The sequence below is a fragment of the Ptiloglossa arizonensis genome, chromosome 3, assembly GCF_051014685.1.
Source record: "Ptiloglossa arizonensis isolate GNS036 chromosome 3, iyPtiAriz1_principal, whole genome shotgun sequence".
Taxonomy (NCBI): Eukaryota; Metazoa; Arthropoda; class Insecta; order Hymenoptera; family Colletidae; genus Ptiloglossa; species Ptiloglossa arizonensis.
Window position 1 is genome coordinate 24,509,969 of NC_135050.1, and position 21,827 is coordinate 24,531,795.

Genomic DNA, 21,827 nt, shown 5'->3' on the forward strand with positions numbered 1-21,827 from the left:
CAACGTGCGTCACGCACGTACGCGTTTAATTAACCCTTCGCGGTTCAATTTATCCTTACCGAAACGCGCGCGGCTAATCTACATCGACTTTGAATGTCCCGCCGCTGTGAATGTTGCTCTTCTTATCTCGATCGCTCCAGATGTTTTAAGGCCAGCCGGGCGGAGGAGAACTCCGTGGTAAAATCTCTTGCGGTTTTAGTAGACTGCACGCTCGCTCTTTACGGATTTCGTTCGCTCGTTTATTCATTCGTTCGCGTAGTTCACTCGTGATTACGATTATTTTTTAACCGCCGAGGGAGAGAGAAAGATTTACGAAATTACCATTTTTCGGTCCAACTTGGAAAGAAATCATTCATCCAGGACCTCTGTAAGCGCTAAGTTCATCGTAGTTTTTCGTTTCAATAATTTACTACGTTCACTGTAGTTTTCGATTTTTATGCGCCACCATTTTCAATGTAACTTTTCATTTTAATTTATTACTAAGTTCATCGTAGTTTTCCATTTTAATATACTAGTATGTTCATTGTGATTTTCCATTTCAATATACTACTATGTTCATCGTAGTTTTCCATTTTCATGTATCACCATTTTCACTGCAGTTTTTCATTTTAATATACTACTATGTTCATCATAGTTTTCCATATTAATGTATCACAATTTTCATTGTAGTTTTTCATTTTAATATACAACAATATTCATTCTAGTTTTTCATTTTAATATACAACAATATTCATTCTAGTTCTTCATTTTAATATACAACAATATTCATTGTAGTTTTTCATTTTAATATACAACAATATTCATTCTAGTTTTTCATTTTAATATACAACAATATTCATTGTAGTTTTTCATTTTAATATACTACTATGTTCATCATAGTTTTCCATTTTAATGTATCACAATTTTCACTGTAGTTTTTCATTTCAATATACAACAATATTTATTGTAGTTTTTCATTTTAATATACAACCATATTCGTTGTAGTTTTTTATTTTAATATACAACAATATTCATCGTAGTTTTCCATTTTAATATAAACAATATTCACTGTAGTTTTTCATTTCAATATACAACAATATTCATTGTAGTTTTTCATTTCAATATACAACCATATTCGTTGTAGTTTTTCATTTTAATATACAACAATATTCATCGTAGTTTGCCATTTTAATATAAACAATATTCATTGTAGTTTTTCATTTTAATATACTACTTTGTTCATCGTAGTTTTCCATTTTAATGTATCACCATTTTCACTGCAGTTTTTCATTTTAATACATTACTATGTTCATCGTAGTTTTCCATTTCAATGTATCATCATTTTCACTATAGTTTTTCATTTTAATATACTACTATCTTCATCGTAGTTTTCCATTTTAATGGATCACAATTTTCACTGTAGTTTTTCATTTTAATATACAACAATATTCATTGTAGTTTTTCATTTTAACATACCACCACGTTCATCGTAGTTTTCCATGTTAAAATTTAGGCAGAAATTATTAGGAAGCACTAAATTTATTCATTTTGTTACGTACATATATATATATGTATATATATATATATATATATATATATATATATATATATATATATATTTTAATTAAATATATTAGAAACTGAGTGTTCCTTGTCGCAGTACGTACTGCTTTGAAAAACACTCTCTCAACGGACGTGCCACGCACGTTATTCTTATTCTCACGATAACCGACTATCGACGTATGTAGCACGTCATCTCCAGTTCTGTGACAAAAAACTCTCGATGCATAGCACGTCGTCTCTAATTCCGAGACAAAAAAAAAAAACTCCCGACGTGCGTGACACGTCATACCAGCGCAAGTGGTTAAGAATGTTACCAAAGTGACAAAAAGTGTCCTGATAAATTCCTCGATAGACAATGGGAAAGTTGTTGAAAATTGGTCCAAAGACGTGAATGCAATAACAATCGAATTCACCTAAACGTCGTGCTTCATCCGCGTCGATGTCAGAACGAGATCATTTCGCGATTGAGTTCTGTGTTCCATCGAGAAAGGCAATGTGTCAGCAGTTAAATAATTATTTCTTCCATTCGTAAAGAGGACGAAGAAATATAAAAAATATAAAAAATTGATTATCCTTTGTCCCCTCTAGTATCCTAAATGAAATGTTTTAAACTTTTCGTAGTTTAAGAAAATGTCTCGTTTAGCACCTAACCCTTTTAATAATCATGATTTATAAATTAGAGATGATTTATGTTTTATCTACACAACGATTCAAAGTAGGAAGCAATTGTGCAAAAAGTTTTGCCATAATACGACCATCTTCGTAAACCTTCGTGTACATCTTGACACAAGTGTTGTTGAAAATTGATAGGATCAATTACATCGAAAGGTTCGAAAAATTTATGTAAATCGACGTTGATGCGTGCCAGGAAAATAAATCGACGAACAATATGTAACTAAAGAAATATAAAATTTGTCGAGAAAAGTTGAAACGTATCCGTGCGAGATAAATGTAGAAACAGGGTCGTATAATAATAATAGTGCGTCTTCATTGCCTTGAGATTGTCTAGAAAAAAGAAATGAAACAGCAAGTGAAAAAAAAAGAGAATTAATGTATAGAAGTAGAAATAAGTATAGGCACGTAACGGTACAAAGGTAACACAGGGTACAGCTGTTACTCACCTACATCCTCTGCGCGATTAAATTTTTTGAATCATTCGCGAACTGACAACTGTAAATGTTCAAGTGGCTATTATGCTCCTTAGATTTCAGATTAGGTACAAGCGAAGAAAAAATGAAACAGAGATTAGTCGATCAATCGTCCGTACAAGTATTCTTTAACACGTTCAACATCACGACGGTGATTACTGGTGATTACATGGTTCCAAACTTATTTCTCTGAAGGGCTTCCGAGGAACGTACTATAATGATACTTGTAAACTTTTAAGTAACGATACGACTCTATAAAATAATAAATCTTAATATTTGTAAACTTTCAAGTAACGATGCGACTCTATAAAATAATAAATCTTGGTATATGTAAATTTTCAAGTAATAATACGACTCTATAAATAATAAATCTTAATATTTGTAAATTTTAAAATAACGGTACGACTCTATAAAATAATAAATCTTAGTATATGTAAATTTTAAAGTAACGATACGACTCTATAAAACAATAAATCCTAATATTTGTAAACTTTTAATTAGTGTTACGACTCTATAAAATAATAAATCATAGTATATGTAAATTTTCAAGTAATGATACGACTCTATAAAATAATAAATCTTAATATTTGTAAATTTTAAAGTAACGATACGACTCTATAAAACAATAAATCCTAATATTTGTAAACTTTTAATTAGTGTTACGACTCTATAAAATAATAAATCTTAGTATATGTCAATTTTCAAGTAATGATACGACTCTATAAAATAATAAATCTTAATATTTGTAAATTTTAAAGTAACGATACGACTCTATAAAATAAAAATCCTAATATTTGTAAACTTTCAAGAAATGATAAGATTCTACAAAATAATAAATCCTAAAACTTGTAAACTTCTAACGTTACCGTTACTAGTAATATTATAAAATAACAAATACACCGCTAAATTCTCATACTTGTAAACATTCGAATAACCTTCATACCATTAGCGCTGTTACAAAATAACAAATACTCCGATTAACTCAAATACCCCTAAACATTCGAATAACCTTCATACCATTAGCGATATGACAAACTAACAAATACTCCGATAAACTCAAATGCTCGTAAACTCTCGAGCAACGTTAACATCCCTTGATAACGTTACAAAGTAACAACTACGCAAATATTCAATAAAGTAACTACCATTATATCTACTTTTACGAACGTCGTGAACATCCTAGAACATCATAGAATATCCTACAACATCCTAGAACATCCTAGAACATCTTAGAACATCGAGAACATCATAGAACATCCTAGGACATCCTAGAACATCATAGAACATCATAAAACAACCTAAAACATCCTAGAACATAGAAAATCGTCTCTCCACAATCAACGCGTTAGTCCCCCATCGAGAAAATTCCACACTCGGGTAAACAGTGCGATCACTTCCACGCGAAACCACAATTTCGTCGTGCGATTCACCCGACGGACCGATCTCTCTAATAGACCGTGGCAACGACGAAAGATGGTACACGGTGCAACCGTGTCGAGAATCCACGTTGTAATCCAATAGCGCGTTGTCCCAAAAACCGGTGACCTCTTCTTAGACACGTGTCCGGAGGTGTTCGTACAACTTTCTCGTACTGGCGCGTAACGAGGGTGAAAATGAAAGCGAAACGAGCATACTGATCGAGCCTCGGCGATGTTTCATGAACTCTGTCCAGCTATGTAAACACAGGTGAACCTTGCCGGCGTGCTCCGATCATTAGGATTCGAACATCGCGCGTCGATGGATACCTCTCGCGATGGAATTAAATTTTCGTTCCTGGATTAACCAGCGTCGCTGGTTACGCGAACGCTTTACTCATCATCTCGCAAGGTTTGTCATCGACGATCCGTAACACGACACGGTGGGTCAGAGTTTAATTGGATTCGTCACGATATCATCGTTCATCGTCCAGCGGCTCGCGAAGACTGCCAGGTATCACGGACACGTTATATAATATCGCATTAAAATAATCGACGAGCACCACCATCGATAATAACGGTAGTCGTGGAGCTACTCCTTCGTTGCTTCCATCCACGTTCGACGCTACTCGATCGGTCGCGTGCTGTGTGCATTGTCCGTTGCGATAATCCATTGTGTCGCAACGGGGGAAAAGTTGCAAAACCAATCGACCTTTAACGATTTTTAACCCACCCTGGCTTCCTCGAGTGCTGGAAAAACGGTTTCGAGCGACTCCACTCGCGACACCGGCAGGTTCGACGAAATCGGTCCTTGCACTCGTTCATGGTGGATCTATTCGTTGCTTTTAGGTATTGAACTTCCGATAGGGGGATAAATTAGTTTCACTAGGCTTTGAGAGGTTGGTTTTTCAATGCGGGGTGTTGGACGTGGGGAGGAGTAAGAGTGCGATGAATTGGTTTTGTTTGATTTTGAGAAATTAATTCTTGGGTGAGGGGAACGAGTAATGTAGGAAGGAATAAAAATTTGGGATAATTTGGTTTTGTTTGATTTTGAAGAATTAATTCTTCGGTGAGGGGAACGTATAACGTAGGAAGGAATAAAAATTTGGGATAATTTGCTTTTGTTTGATTTTGAATAATTAATTGTTCGATGAGGGAAACGTATAACGTAGGAAGGAATAAAAATTTGGGATAATTTGGTTTTGTTTGATTTTGAAAAATTAATTCTACGGTGAGGGGAACGAATAACGTAGAAAGGAATACAAATTTGGGATGAATTGGTTTTGTTTGATTTTGAAAAATTGATTGTTGAATGCGGGGAGTTCGATGTAGGAACGGATAAGAGTGGGATAAATTGGTTTTGTTTGATTTAAAAAAATTAATTCTTCGGTGAGGAGAACGAATAAGGTAGGAAGGAATACAAATTTGGGATAAATTGGTTTTGTTTGATTTTGAAAAATTAATTCTACGGTGAGGGGAACGAATAAGGTAGGAAGGAATACAAATTTGGGATGAATTGGTTTTGTTTGATTTGGAAAAATTGATTCTTGAATGCGGGGAGTTCGATGTAGGAACGAATAAGAGTGAGATAAATTGGTTTTATTTGATTTTGAAAAATTAATTCTTTAGTGCGGGGAGTTCGATGTAAAAATGAATAAAAGTGAGATGAATTAGTTTTGCGAAACGTTAAGGAGGTAATTTTTTATTGCGGGGAGGTCGACGTAAAACGAATAAAAGTGAGATGAATTAGTTTTGTGAAACTTTAAGAAGGTAATTTTTTAACGCTGGGAGTTTAATGTAAGAACGAATAAAAGTGAGATAAATTGGTTTTGTTTGATTTTGAAAAATTAATTCTTTAGTGCAGGGAGTTCGATGTAAAAACGAATAAAAGTGGGATAGATTAATTTTATGAAACGTTAAGAAGTTAATTTTTTAATGCAGAGAGTTTTACGTAAGAACAAATGAAAGTGAGATGAATTAGTATTATTTAACGCTAAGAAGTTAATTTTTTAAAAGAACGAATAAGAGTAAGAGAGATAAATTAGTTATATTCGATATAGAAAACTTTAAAGTATTTTCTAAACGCACACTCCGTTTAGAAACTAAAAAAAAGTCTAAGAGAAGAAGATAATATTTGTTAACGATCTTCATCTTTCGCAAGTTCGATACATTAGAGTTCTACTTCTAACTTGTTCCACGTGCCGCCTTTCTCACTCGGCGAGTACTACAAGAAATAACGAATTCCAATCGTGACACGATTATATCATTATTATCTGCAAGTAATCGTCTCGAGTCGCAAAACCATTATTCCAAGCATCTTCGAATACGTAACGATTCCTAAAAAAAACACACACAATTTTTAATCACATATACACCAACCGAACTGAACCGAATTACAATTGTCTCTGTAAAAACGATACTGTATACTCGAGAACCGCGAACTCTCAATCGGTGCGTTTAGAGTTTAGAATTTACACGTTCCAAATGAAAAATCAATATTTGAACAATCGCGTTCAAAATCACAGGGTAAAACCGATATCGCCACCGTTGTAGAACGATCTTAACGATCTCTGTTCCGAGGTTGGAGAAGGAACTCGATCACCTCGAGGTGATAATCGCCCAGTATCGTATTGTACGAGAACAATCGTCGATTTTTAAACGAGGGAACAGATTCCGCACGGAACGCGATCTTTTATCCGTTCGAGCGTCTCGAATCGATGTCCGAGAGTCTGCACGACAAAATCGTTACATCCATGTTGCTAATCAGGCAGGTCGCCGAGCGAGGAGGCACCCAGTTCGCTATCTCGGCGAGCAGCGAATGACAATGTAGATCGTGGAAAGTCACCAGTCACGACTCCAACTTTCCCCCCTGTATTCGTGTGTCTGGCTACCAAAGCGAAATACATTTTGAATTCAGCATTTCATTGTTAGACAAGTTCGAGTGAAAGCGTGACGAAACTGGTATCTAATGAAGCATAATGCTCGCCGGTGACCACACTTTTATGTACATTGTACCGATGCAAACTACGCCCACGTAGCGGTGGTTCGGGGCACGGGAAGGGGACGTTGTGGGGGGTGGAGTGGGGGGGATATTGGCTTCTACCCGGTTAAATTATACGCCGTGGCTGTTCGGTCATTGCCATAATCGGCAGCTGATGCGCGTACTATGAGCGGTGCGCAGGTTAATGTTTACGTAAAGCCGATGTGTATAGGCGACGCTTGTTAACGCGTACGCTTCGGGGCAACTCGATGTCTCGTCTTTGCCTTTTAAGTACCCTGACTGCCGAGTTTGATTAACGAACGAGCTCGCCCCCTCTATCGCGGCACCTCGATAAAGGAACGCATCCGAACCTCGTGGTAGAGTCGGTTGTCATAACAGTTGTTGCGGAGGAAGTAGAAGTGTTTTAAATAAAGTATAAGAAAATGTATAGAAATGCAACTTAATTGGATTGAATGTATTCCAATGGGTTTTGAATTTAGGTTATAATGTATAGTTTGTTGTAATACCACTGTGGTAGAGTTTGTTGTAATAACAGTTGTTGTAGAGGAAGTAGAAGTGTTTTAAATACGGTATAGAGAAGTGTATAGAAATGCAACTTAATTGGCTCGAATGTATTTCATAGTGTTTTGAATTTAGGTTATAGTGTAAAGTTTGTTGTAATACCACCCTAGTAGAGTCTATTGTAATAACAGTTGTAATACGTGTTATAAATAGAGTATAAAGAAATATATAGAAATGCAAATTAATTGACTCGAAAGTATTTTAAATTTAGGTTATAATATAAAGTTTATTATAATACTCCTGTAATAGAATCTGTTGTAATAACAGTTGTTATAAAGTCAGTATAAGTGTTATAAATACAGTATAAAGAAATGTATAGAAATGCAACTTAATCAACACGAAATTATTTGAAAGTGTTTTAAATTCAGATTATAATATAAAGTTTATTATAATACGCAGAATTTACTATAATAGCAGCTCACGTATCCAGTAACATAATGAATTGTAAATAGAAGAATATAAAGAAATGTACAGTAATATAACTTAGTATGCACGACGATAGTAAAGTGCGCCCTTCGTGACTCCCGGCCTGGTACTGAAAAACCTAAAGGAAAATGGGCAAACCTTTGACGGTACAACAGACGGCCCTTCTGCACCGATACAATGACAGTCCTTGAAACTAACATCAGATAACAATACGAAGTCTATTTTAATACTCAGGGATCTCACGTATCCGGTAGCGTGACGAATTGTAAATAGAAGTATATGAACTCGAAATATATAAAGAAATATACAGTAATATAACTTAGTATTCACGACGATGGTAAAGTGCGCCCTTCTCGGCTCGGTACTGAAAAGCCTAAAGGAAAATGGGCAAACCTTTGACGCTGCAACAGACGGCCCTTCTGCACCGTTACAATGACAGTCCTTGAAACTAACATCAGATAACGATACAAAGTCTATTTTAACACTCAAGGATCTCGTGTATTCGGTAGTGTAACGAATAGTGAATAAAAGAACGTGAAGTCAAAATATACAAAGAAATGTATAATAATAAAATTCAGCACGAAGTACAATAATATCGTGTGCCCTTCGCGACTCTCGGTTCGATACCGAAAAACCTAAAGATAAATAAGCAAACCTTGTCGAGGAGATAACAAGCGTGGGTCAAAATAGACCCACACTCGATCGTCAGAGGGGGTTAAATATGGAAAACTGAACGCGTCGCGTCTAAAACGCGTGTATTTTCGCCAGAAAGTACTTTTCGAGATGGCGAGCGTGGGTCTATCTTGACCCACGTTCCATCGCCAAAGGATCAAATATGGAAAATTGGACGCGTTGCGTCCAAAACGCGTCTATTTTCGCCAGAAAGGATTTCTCGAGGAGATGGCGAGCGCGGGTCTATTTTGACCCACGCTAGATCGTCAGAGGGGGTTAAATATGGAAAATTGAACGCGTCGCGTCTAAAACGCGTGTATTTTCGCCAGAAAGTACTTTTCGAGATGGCGAGCGTGGGTCTATCTTGACCCACGTTCCATCGCCAAAGGATCAAATATGGAAAATTGGACGCGTTGCGTCTAAAACGCGTTTATTTTCGCCAGAAAGGATTTCTCGAGGAGATGGCGAGCGCGGGTCTATTTTGACCCACGCTCGATCGTCAGAAGAGTTTAAATATGGAAAATTGAACGCTTCGCGTCAAAAAACGCGTGTATTTTCGCCAAAAAGGACTTTGTTTGTTCTTGCACGACTCGAAGAATCCTCGTTTCAACGACCGGTTGTTTTCGTATCGGTGTGAATCGGTTCTCGGTCTAAACAATGCCAGGTTTTGGCCGATGTAACCGACAAACTGTTCCCGATACGCGCGCACGGTGCAGCCGTGAATTTATCAACGTTATGAAAAGATATTATCCCCCTTGTCTTACGGCGGAGTGAAAGTTAAGTCAGGTACTTCTCGACGGAGGCAGTTAAAAGATAAGTGTGACTCATGAAGGGAACAATGGCTGTCGAGAGGAATTTGTTGAAGAGCCAGTCCCGCATGTAAGACCAATTGAAACAATTTGAGCTATAATAAACTGTACTGCGAACAGTGTACCGGCTGCTGTTCGGAGACACAGGCTTCCTGTACGAGTTACATTATTATAATGCAGCGTTAACTCTTCGTGATGCAGACCTTTCGTTCGTGGCTACGATCGACGATATCTCGGCTCGTTTCCGAACCAATATTAAAATCGATTTCCAATACGGTGGGGCCTCTGTTAACCGAACGCTTTGTACGTAACACGTGTGTCTATCAGAGGACACGGATTATCGAGCGAATTCATTTTTCGACGATAAAACAAATTTTTTCTTAAGGTTGAATTTTATAAATTTTGGAGGGAATTGAACAAAGCTTGTTTAAAAGCTCGACTTTCAAATCTTATTAATTGGTAACTGATATTTTTTTTTTAAAGTTGAAGTTTATAAATTTTGGAGGAAATTGAACAAAGCTTGTTTAAAAGCTCAACTTTCAAATCTTATTGATTGGTAACTGATTTTTTTTTTAAGGTTGAATTTCATATATTTTGAAGGAAATTAAACAAAATTTGTTTAAAATCTCACGAACTTTTATATCTTCTTAATTGACAACTGACACGAATCGATATAGATAAAATGCAATTTCATTTTTCTAATCGTAACGAAATTTGTGTGTACAGAGTAATCCGATTTAAAAATCCATGATATTACAAAATTCTTATCAGATAACGATGTGGAAGCTAGCGTGGATAAAACGTACGATATCTCGCTCACCGCTCCTCTTACGGTAAAAGTGTCGATAACCAAAGTTGTTGGGAATTCAATTTAGAAACTTTTTCGTTCTGTACATATGTTCGCTAGAAGGTATAGCAACCGAGATATCGATCCAATCCTCTCTGCGGTTAATACATACTCTACACGAATGACGACTAGGAGAGGCCTGTTTATTTCGATCTTAGAAAATAAAATAAATAACTGGGATAAATTATGATTTGGAAATTTAATTTAACCGATTACGACATCGAATTTCAACTGAATTTGAAAACGAGAAACGTTGTACATCAGGAACCAATAAAATAATTCTTTTACGGAGTGCAGTATGAGTGCAGTACGGAGTGCACTTCAACCGTGTGCAGTTGCACTATTCTGTCTCGAACGAGTGAGATCGTACATTTACGTATATTCAAACGAATCGTTATTAAATACACGTCGCACGAATTGGTTCTAGAGTTTGATTTTTCACGGTAAATTTCTTCTAAAATTACAGAAGAAAATATAAACAAAGAAAAAATATTGCAAACACTTCTCCCGTAATTTCCGCGTTATTTTTCCCCGAATGAAATTCCATTTACCATCCACGAGTTCGGTAAATGGAATTTCCTCGTGGTAGGGGTTAAACGTGGTACACGGTAGCGAATAACGTTTTCGTCGTGGGCGCGAAAATAAAACAATCGTACGGGTAAATAGTACGACGCTTGCGCAAACAACGTCGCAATTGTGTACGGGTATCGTTAAAAAAGCGGCAAGGATCAGAGTTATAGCGTTGTACACGGACAAATGTGAAATGTTATTTGAATGTTACAACAGTAGGTCATAGAGAGTTACGTTGCCGCAGAAAGAATGGGAGCTTCTTTAAAAAATGAAATGTGGGATGTGGAGAGAGAAGAACACTTTCTACGGGATATTGTGCTTTCTGTAAATCTCGAATCGCGTGGAACTTTCGCGACCGATTGACACGTTCGATCGTGTCGATCTTTCGATCGGTTTGAAAACCGAAAAATTGAAAAAAGAACAAAAAAGAAAGAGAAAAAGAAAAGAAATCTTCGTTTTCACGGAAATCATCGCTCGTCCTCGGTACGGATTTATTTTCTAATACGATGTGTGTCCGTAACGCGATTATTGCTCGTTGCGTGAGAACAGTTTCACGATCGTGATCTCGCTTCCCGGTGCTCGCTAATTAATCAACGACAGGGCGTTAATTGTACGGTTGAAATTAGTTTCGCGTCAGAGGAAGCACGCGTGTACGAGCACGTATTGTTTCTACGCTTGTTTCGTGGCGTAACCAAGTTCAGCTCGTTATGAATTTAACAGAAACGTGTTTATTGGAATGTTCTTGTATGCTTATATGCACCTTTCACTATATCCACTTGATACTTCGTAACACTGAGCGACTCTTGCGAACGCGAACGCGGCGAGCATCGATCGTTGGAAAAAAAAAAAAAAGAAAAAAAAAGAAGAGGAAAGGACAAAACTTTCTTTCTCATTTTTTTTCCCCCGATTCTCGTTGATAATTCGCGTGCAATCGATGCGTCCCTAACCGGTCGAATTATCGCCGGGTTAAATAATCCCGCGAACTTCAAACCGACGTTCAATAGGCGTAGTACTTTATCGAGCGAATAAAATTACGATTAATCACGAATTAAGAATCGGCATAGAAGATGCAGGGATAATTATCCGTTGTCTAATTAGTTCCTCGTTCACGAGGAAGAAGCTCCCGATCATGAATTGCTAATTTCTTTCTTACGTAGGAAACAACGTTACCGCGATCGAAAGCGTGGAATTTAACTATATTAATCTGGGTACGAATAATGTAAATGATTCGCACCTTCCGTTTACAAGCGAACAATCGTAACACGTTTTTTTTTTTTTTTAATTTCATAACGCTTTCTACGGTACCCGAAAATGGGGCTCGAAAATTGATTTTAATTTCTCGTATAAATTAATTAAGTATCTATGCACAATCTGTACCAGGTTTCGATGCAATAGAAATAATGTTTACTAGGTTTTTTAAGTAAATTCAAAACTGTCCCAAGATACCGAGAAAAGACAAGGCCAATTGAAAGTGGAGTGATAAATTTCCATAGTTGTATCTAAAATTACAAAAACATTCACCCAGTGCAGTAACATTCATCGATATTAGAAAACTTCGTCTTGGATTGTACTTTGAGTGTCTTTTTATATTTTGTAATTTTATTGTAATCCAACGATCTATTTCTGCTCTCGACAATAACGATTTTTGTTTAAAATTCAACGATGATAAATATATATTAGACAAAATTCATTGAAGATTCCTCTAATTTGCAAATTACTCGTAACTCGCGTTCAAAACGATTCACGGTTACGTTTTGTCCCGATCTCGTGTACGCGGTGCACGGCGATCGATATAGTTGCAAAAAGAGACATAATTCCGGTCACGCGTTTACCAGTCGGGGCAGAATTTTTGCGGTAACCTAATATTTCTCCGGCTCATTCGAGAACCAAGTAAAATCGGTCTCGCAACTCTGGTCGACCTCGGCCGAAACGAAACAAAGCGCCGCCGAAAGGACGCTCGACGTCGCCACGCCACCCGCGCGACTACCTACCGTGCGCGTGTGTGTGCGCGCGCATACATACACGCGCGCACGCGCACGCGCGCGGGTACGTGGATTTTTGAAAACATGTTCGCTGGTCGAGCAGGAAATAGCGGGGGAGTTATGGTCGATTTCCACCAGCGTTCGAGGGACGCGAGACACGAGAGCTATAATTATAATTAATAATCGTGACGTTTCTGGTTTTTGTTTAGCCGTGGTGATGTTCAAAAGTATGGTGTTGTAACGGAAGAAAATAAATAAACAGTGTAGAGGAAAGAAGTTTACTTTTCTAGTATGTAATATGTGGTGTATTATATTGTAATTGTGACGTTTGTTGTTTTTGTTTAGTCGTGGTGAAGTTCAAAAATATAGTGTTGCAACGAAGAAAAATAATCAGTGTAGAGAAACAATATGATGTGTTATATATTATATTATAATTGTGAGATTTGTTACTTTTGTTTAATCTTGGGCAAATTTAAAAATATAGTGTTGCAACGAAGAAAAATAATCAGTGTAGAGAAACAATATGATGTGTTATATATTATATTATAATCGTGATATTATATTTGTTACTTCTGTTTAACCTTGGTTAACTTCAAACATATAGTGTTGCAAGGAAGAAAAATAATCAGTATACAAAAATAATATAATATGTGATGTATTATATATTATAATATATTATAATCGTGACATTTGTTATTTTTGTTTAACCTTGGCAACTTAAAAAATATAGTGTTGCAACGAAGAAAAATAAATAGTGTACAAAAAAGAAGTTTACTTGTTCTAATGTATAATACGTGATGTATTATATTTATAGATGTGTATAAATTATTCTCTTGATCAAAAATGTTGAACAGAAATAATAAAAAGTTTGTCGCAACCTACATTATAGATTTAGTGTGATAAGATTTATTATTAGCAATTTATCTCGGTAAAGTGGTACGAAAAATGAGCAGGTAATAATATTCAAATTTTGTCGGTGATCAATTGGAAGAAAAAGTAAATGAAATTCTTAAAATATGCACGACAGTATAAAGAATGACAGAGTACACGAATAAAATTACAGAAATAATATTGATAAAAGATATAAATTCAAACTTGACGGTATATTTAAAAAATTTCGAGAACATCGCAGAGTGTCTTCATTCCTGCCAACAACTGTCACGTGGACTATTTTTATATCTACTTGCAACGATAACTTCGAAAGAGAAAAAGTTACAAATTTATCTTCGATCGTCCGACAATACTGATAGAATCGTGTTCGTTGTTAATTAATTGTTGAAAAGGAGTGAAAAATTCTCCTTCTTGTTTACTTAAAGTTAAAGCAGGATGCATCGTTCCAAGTGCACAATCGGAACACAATCGAAATAGTTCGTGCTATATATTCTGTAGAGAAAAAAGAAATTATACTCATTGTATATCGTTCTACTTACAAACTACGAACAGATATAAACTTTCACAGAAAACAATCAACTTCGACGAAGAATTAACATACTACCTGAGTTAAGAATACTCTAAACACCAAGAACCAACGTTTGCTCCACGAGCAGTCTACTCAAACGCTGCAAAAACGTTCGTCCGATGCAACTCGCATTCCTTCCAGCTTCCACGTTTGCTACTCCGCGCGATACACGCGTTTCGCGTTCGTCACTAGTCACTGCTCGTCGCCGAGCAGCGGCGCTGGTGAGAATCGAGCTTTACGATTCGAGAAGTTCGAAGTTGGGTCGCATCCGTGGCTCGCGTGAAAGTGACTGTACATCAAAGATAGAGCCAAGTTCCGAACATCATTATGCACCGTTTACATGGAAGTCCGGTCCACGTTCGATCAATCATTTTGATTTACCATAGAGAGACCGTGTCTCGATCGATCCGGTCGTCTGGTTGGTCGTTTCGCTGGCTACGTGTCCCTTCGAGTTGCGCTCGCGTGGAACCTCGCCGCGTTCAAATGTCTCTTCCGCGTTTTGTTATTACTCGGGTCGTTAAATGTTAACCGATCGAGCGGTGACCACGGTGGTGACCACGCACGATAGTTTTAAAAGGGGAAAACGTTCGTTGGGTAACCGGGCGCCCGCATCGTGTCGGCGTTCCCTTTGATGAAATTCGGAAAACTGTCCGCGCGCGACTTTTATCGAGGTGGCCGCGCGTAACCGTGACACCCGGCTTTGTAAATCGATTCTTTAACCCACCGAGACACGGAAGAGAAAGGTATTTTCAGTATGCCGCGCAGGAAGCGGAGGACCAAGATTATTACGATCGAGGCTCGGATCGCGTAGCTTTGAGGAACGATATTACGTAAACGAGCTTTTCGCTGGCCAGGTTTCGGTACGATGTTGTACTCGCGGCCGAGCAACTGTGCACGTTTTCTACTCGCGAGCGATCGTAACGTTCACTTTCTTGGCTTTGCCGCGACGTTTATCGTTCGTTTTTGTGTAAATCGTACTCGTTAAAATTTATCGCGACGATTATCGAGACGGAACGCGACTATTTCGACACAATGGTCTAAACCGTGTTTCTCTCCTCGTCGAAATGGTTATATAAAGTCGACGATAACACGGCCCGTTGACGCGAGTCAAAATAACAAACAACGGTAATAATAATAATGATAATAATTTTCCGTGTACCGTTCTCCCGCGCGATCGTAGCGTTCACTTTCTTGGGTTTTGCAACCTTTATTGTTCGCTTTCGTGTAAATCGTACTCGTGACGATTATCGGGACGGAACGTGACCATTTCGATGCAATAACCTAAACCACATCCTCCTTGAATTTTTGTACACAAGTACCCTATAACCTTCGCTGACTCGCGCGAGACCAAATAAGAAACAGTACAATCGATGATAATATTTGAATTTGTTTCTTCTTCTTTTTTTTGTAATTCATTTTGTAACAGTGGCGACGAGTTAGTGTTGCACAACGAAGGAATGTTTTAATGGAAAGAATACTAGTAGATAAAATATTAAAATTCTTTTGTTTCTCGAGAAAATACCTTCGCTGACTGGCGCGAGACCAAATAAGAAATAATACAATCGATGATATTATTTGAATTTGTTTCTTCTTCTTTTTTTTTTGTAATTCATTTTGTAACAGTGGCAACGAATTAGTCTTGCACAACGAAGGAATGTTTTAATGGAAAGAATACTAGTAGATAAAATATTAAAATTATTTTCTTTTTCGAGAAAATAAAATTTGGATATTTTTCTCAGTTACTCTTTCGATCGTTTTACGCGGAAGAGAGGAGAAAGGAGAGAATTAATAATAATTCGATCTTATGAATCCGAATTGTTATTCCGTTCGGTTCTCTCGAGTCTCCAGCTTTCTACGATAAATTTAACGTTTCAAGCGATTGTATCGTCGACAAATGTATAAATTACGCTGGTTACAGGTTCAGATTAACTTTTGGAATTTAATAAACGTTTTGAAGGCGCTCTTAACAGCTGACAAATATTTCATTAATTTTTCGACGATTAGATGAGAGCTTTATTACTGGGTGGGGCACGTGTAACTGGAATGTCGTGGATAATAGCGTAAATAAATTCGGATTAATATTGCTTGGTTTAAAGGAGACCGTATAATTTACTATGAAAATTTCTTTCGTCCCAGGATTTCAAAGTTGCGTGTGGTTATTTAATTAGAACGAAATCGTCGGACGCGAAAGCAGTTTGGAAACGCTTATGGAATCTTAATATATATTCCAAGCTAATCTAAATCTCCGATCATGGTAGTTTCGTACTTATCGGTGTTACGAAATTGAAACAATAAATTTACTTTCATCGATAGATGTGCCATCGAAGAGTACGAAATTACTATGATCGGGGTTCTAAGAGGATGTTTAATAAATTATTTAATTCAATTATCTACTCGTAGAGAACTGATAATCATCGATATCGAGTTCGTTAAAAAGGAAACGATTTGAATAAAAATATTTAAATAAATGTACGCATATATTACACGGCTGTACATTCAAACCGTTTTATTTTTATTTAAATAAAAGTTTACGGAGTCTCGAAAGTGATTTCGCTCGTAGAACTGGCTCGTGTCGTATGATTTTTATTCGCGTGAAATATCGTTGACAATTTAAAGACGACCCGAAGATTAACGAGACACACTTTTAACAAGATTTCAATATTCACCGAATCAGCTGATACGATCGGTTTCGTTCTCACCGTATTGTTACGCAATCTCACTTGAATAAACCAAAGTTTATTATTTATGTATGCATCGGTACTATACCGCTACAAATGGAGGATCGAACGAACGGTATAAAAAGGAGGTATTGCAGCAACGTTTCTGTAACATCGGTAATTATTTCTCAACACGTTCAAGGCCGGATACTCCCTGCTTCTCACCTCTGTGTAATTATAACTGTATTACTTAATTAGAGCACTCTTTACGATCGAAAAAACCCCAACAAACGGCAACGGCTGGTAAATTTCCTATTAAAATCTGTGCACAGGAACACAGCTACTAGCGTTTCGTCGATCTTCAAAAACGAAACGAAAGGATACTTTATGCGTTCGGCTCGTTTCAATAAACGAACACAGTCGATAAGTGTAAAAACACCATCTTACGTAAAGTAGAGGAAAATTTCAGTCTTCTATCGGCAGTGAAAAACTCGACAAACTCATAATTGATAAGAAATAAATCACCAGTTGGTTCGACTACACGAATCGATCTTCTCTGGTTCATTAATTTCAACGGACACTATTAAATAATACTCAATTCTAATAAGAGCTGGTATCTTGTCAGTGATAAAAAAGTCGACAAACTGTACAATTCTGTCGGAAATAAAATGAAACGTGCAATAAAGGTGTATCCACGTTTACGATCTCAAGCAATAGATAAACCTAAGATATTGTACCTAGAATAACAGTGCTACTCGGACTCAACGGAAGACAATATTCCGTTTTGTATAAAAAAGGATTCGAACCCCATAATTCCTTCCGAATGAAAGCAAAAGGGGCGCTAAAGGTGCATCAACGTTTATAATCTTTTAGATAATAGAGAAACCTGGGAGCATTGTACCCAGATCAACGGTATTGAATCCTAACGAAAGACAGTATTTTGTCTTGAATAAAAAAGTCAACAAACTCTATAATTTCATTAGAATTCAAAGAAAAGGCGCACCGAAAGTGCATCTACGTTTACGATTTTTCAGTTAATAACTAAACCTAGAATATTTCGTCTTAAATGAAAAAAATCTACCAACACCATAATTCTATCAGAATCAAAGCAAAGGATGCATTAAAAGTGCATCTACGTTTACGATTTATCAGGTAATAAATAAACCTAGAATATTGTACCTAAAATCACGATACTACTCAGTCTCAACATAAGACAATGTACCGTCTGAAATAAAAGAATCTACAAACCCCATAATTCTATCAAAATCAAAGCCAAAGGTTTACTAAAAGTGCATCTACGTTTACGATTTCTCCGGTAATAAATAAACCTGGAATATTATATCCAGAATCATGATAGTACTCTGTTCGAACGCGAGACAATATTTCGTCTGAAATAAAACGATCTACAAACCCCATAATTCCATCAGAATCAAAGCCAAAGGCTTGCTAAAAGTGCATCTACATTTAGAATTTCTCCGGTGATAAATAAACCTCGAATATTATATCCAGAATCGTGATAGCACTCTGTTCGAAAGCGAGACAATATTTCGTCTGAAATGAAACGATCTGGAAAGCCAATAATTCCATCAGAATGAAACGAAAAGGTGCACCAAAGGTGCATCTACGTTTACGATCTCTCGAGCGATAGGTGAACCTAGAGCATCGTCCCTGGAACCGCGGTGCTATCGTCGGGCAGCGTGATAAGCGGCCTGACAAGTTGTCATTGACCCGTTATATATTGTGGTATTGAAGACCGTAAAAGGGTACGGGAGGGCAGATACGGAACGCGTTATCGGTATAACTCTCTCACGTTCGCTTCGTGACCGGAGATAACAGGTACAGATTCATTTTTCGACTCGGTGCACTGGTATTACGCAAACGGGTTTGGGATCGGTTCCCTCTTCCTTGTCATTGGTCGCGAGCATCGCGACGAGCAACCTGCACCGGTCGACCACTGGCACGATCTTTGTGCGCGCGCATCGAGGGAGCGGCGGGGTGGGGGTTAGAGGGGGAGCTATAAAGGTACGCACAATCGTCGACGGTATATTATTCGAGGCCGCCTGGGCGTGGAGAAATGAAGATGTATTTTCCAATTTTTTAACCACCGCTCGGCAATTAACTGTATCTAAACGCGTCTGTGACTTCTCGTACCTGATTTATGTAGGATGTCCCGCGTGCGATAAGAAAGGCCTCGGGTGTGCCTGTGAACGACCTAGAGGAGTGTTTAACAAAATACTCGGACTACCGACTGGTAGTGTTGAAACGTTATTCCGGTCGTATAGTTAACCTACGCGTTCCGGAGAAACGAACCGGCTGGCGTTACCGTGTCACAGAATTGAGACGATAATCGCTACGACCGAACGATAAGGGATATTTTTTTCGATGTTTAATTAGTCGTTCGCAGTTCCATCGACCGTTCGGCCAGGTTATTAACGACCCGGTGGTACACGTTGATCGCGTGTTACGATCCTCGTGAATGTTCAACACGTTTCACGGATTTTAGAACTTACTCGCGAGAACATACTCGCCGGAACGAGACAATTACTCAACGGGGATAGAGAATTTTTTATCGATCTCCTTCCGAACGGAAATTTCTTCTCGTCCGAGAGACCCTCCGTGCGATACGAAACGCACTCGAGAGATTAATTTTACATACGCGGGGGAGGTAGAATAAATACATCGGAAACGAGTACAAATTGAAGCAATTTTTATCCGCTCCGAGATTGGATCGTTCCTTTCCCCTGGGCATAAACGAACGTTTCTTTATACTCCGCGATAGATCTTTATTAATTCTCACAGGATGTTCTACTCCGTGTTTCCTACTTGCACACTCTTTGAGTCGCAGTTGCTAAACGTGTGAAATGAGAACGCAAAGTAACTAAAATTTGATTAATTTGATATTCAATTATTAAATTAAACATTAACAGTCTCACTTGTATCAGAGTTACTTCAATTTTTCATGGATTGAAAAATATCCCACTATCGTATCAAAGTATTGAAAAGGTGGGATATTTCTTAAGTCTCAAATATACAGTAAATCAGTGCGGTATTTTCCTCGAAAATTCAGCTCTCTCGATCTTCTAAAATATACTAGGTTCTTTAATAAATTTTGTCGTTCGATAAAATTTATCGAACAGTATAGTACTAGGTCGCTCAATAAGTTTGTCGTTCGATAAAATTGATTAAACAGTACTACATTGAACAGTACTATTCAATAATTTTCATCGAACGACAAAAGTTTCTGAACAACCTATTAGAAGCAAAATACAGAACATCATAACGTTAGATCGATTCGATAGAAATTCTCTCCCACCGAGAGATCAGATTAGAAGTTCGTCGTTCGATAAAATTGACGAAACAGTACTGTTCAATAACTTTCATTGAACGACAAAAGTTTCTGAACAACCTATTAGAAGCAAAATACAGAATATTATAACGTTAGATCAATTCGATAGAAATTCTCTCTCACCGAGAGATCAGATCAGAAGTTCGTCGTTCGATAAAATTGATGAAACAGTACTATTCAATAATTTTCATCGAACGACAAAAATTACCGAACAACCTATTACAAGCAAATACAGAATATTATAAAATAAGATCGATTCGACGTACGCTCGACGATTCGAAAGAAAAAACTCCGTCCGTCTCGCTCGCGATAAAAATCCACAACTGGATGTGTAACGAACCCGAGTACAAACGATCGTATTCCGACCATTAGAATCCACACGGACCGGGCCAGAAACGGATGATCCTCGATCCAGGTTGAATCGCATGAGAAATTCTGTCAGCGTAAAAGTGTCACGATCGGCTCGCATTACTGTCCCACTGGCTAGCCTTCGTACGGTTGAAAGGGAACGAAATTATCATCGACAGCGAATTACCACCCCTTGGCCGTTATCTTTGAATCATAGTCGACGTAATTTGACCGGACTTCGATAATTAATTGCGCATTCTGCCGTGTCGGTTTCGTTCCCCTGCTCCGCGGAACGCGGCCGGCCGACCGGCCACGGTCGTTATTACGCTCTCGAATGTACGATTATGTTAACACGCGACTATTTGACTGTTGAACGTCTTTGGCTTCCTATTGCGAGTTGATTTATTGCAGCGGGCAGGTTAACGACAAGAAACCAGGGATCCTGCTACGGTGTACAACAAGGCTGCGTATTGAATGCACAACCTGTTTTCGTATCATTCTCCTTTTGCTCCTGGTCGAGACACGTCAGAATCCAGCGGCTCGGAGGATCGACGGTGCTCGCAATTTTACACATGGCTCGTTAGATCGATTGAAATTGATTTCGTCCCCGGTCACGTTCAATTCATGCGCACGGGAGAACTTTTCCGTGGAACGGATGCATCGAGTGTTGCGCCCAGATCGCGCATTGTTCCAACGCCGGTGAGTTTGTTTATCGTTGATACCGTGAGAGATTCTTGATCCTGCGTGGACGTTTTACTTTCTTTCGTGCGGCTGGGAATGGTATCGGCACCGTGGAACCGAAGAATCATCGGCCGAGTTACCAGCAACGACGCCCGAGCGGGAATTGAATCGATTATCGATACGGAATCAACCGATCTTTAACGTCTTCCTCGATGCTAGTTTCGGTTAATCGGATCGGAACTGTTAGCGCCGGGATCGGTTCGTAACAACCGTCGATTAATGATCGAGTTCACGAGTTTAGCGCGAACGCGATATATGGAGATACGAGAACCGTTTATTTCGGTGAGTACGAGTGGGGATAAC

General features: G+C 37.9%; 2 protein-coding genes across 8 annotated transcripts in view; one reads left to right on the forward strand and one right to left on the reverse strand.

Annotated features, from left to right (window-relative positions):
- Positions 1-20,887, reverse strand: part of LOC143144595 (uncharacterized) — a 32,468-nt gene extending 11,581 nt beyond the window's left edge. For 2 of the 3 annotated variants that reach the window (XM_076307178.1, XM_076307175.1), the window contains exon 1: positions 20,776-20,887. The gene's annotated coding sequence lies outside the window, so the exon portion shown is untranslated. Of the gene's footprint in view, positions 1-14,468; positions 15,176-20,775 lie in introns of those variants that run through there. The other variant, XM_076307176.1, reaches the window with a different exon arrangement.
- LOC143144593 (uncharacterized) overlaps positions 1-21,827 on the forward strand; it is a 259,819-nt gene that overhangs the window by 13,009 nt on the left and 224,983 nt on the right. The gene's annotated exons all lie outside the window — the stretch shown is intronic.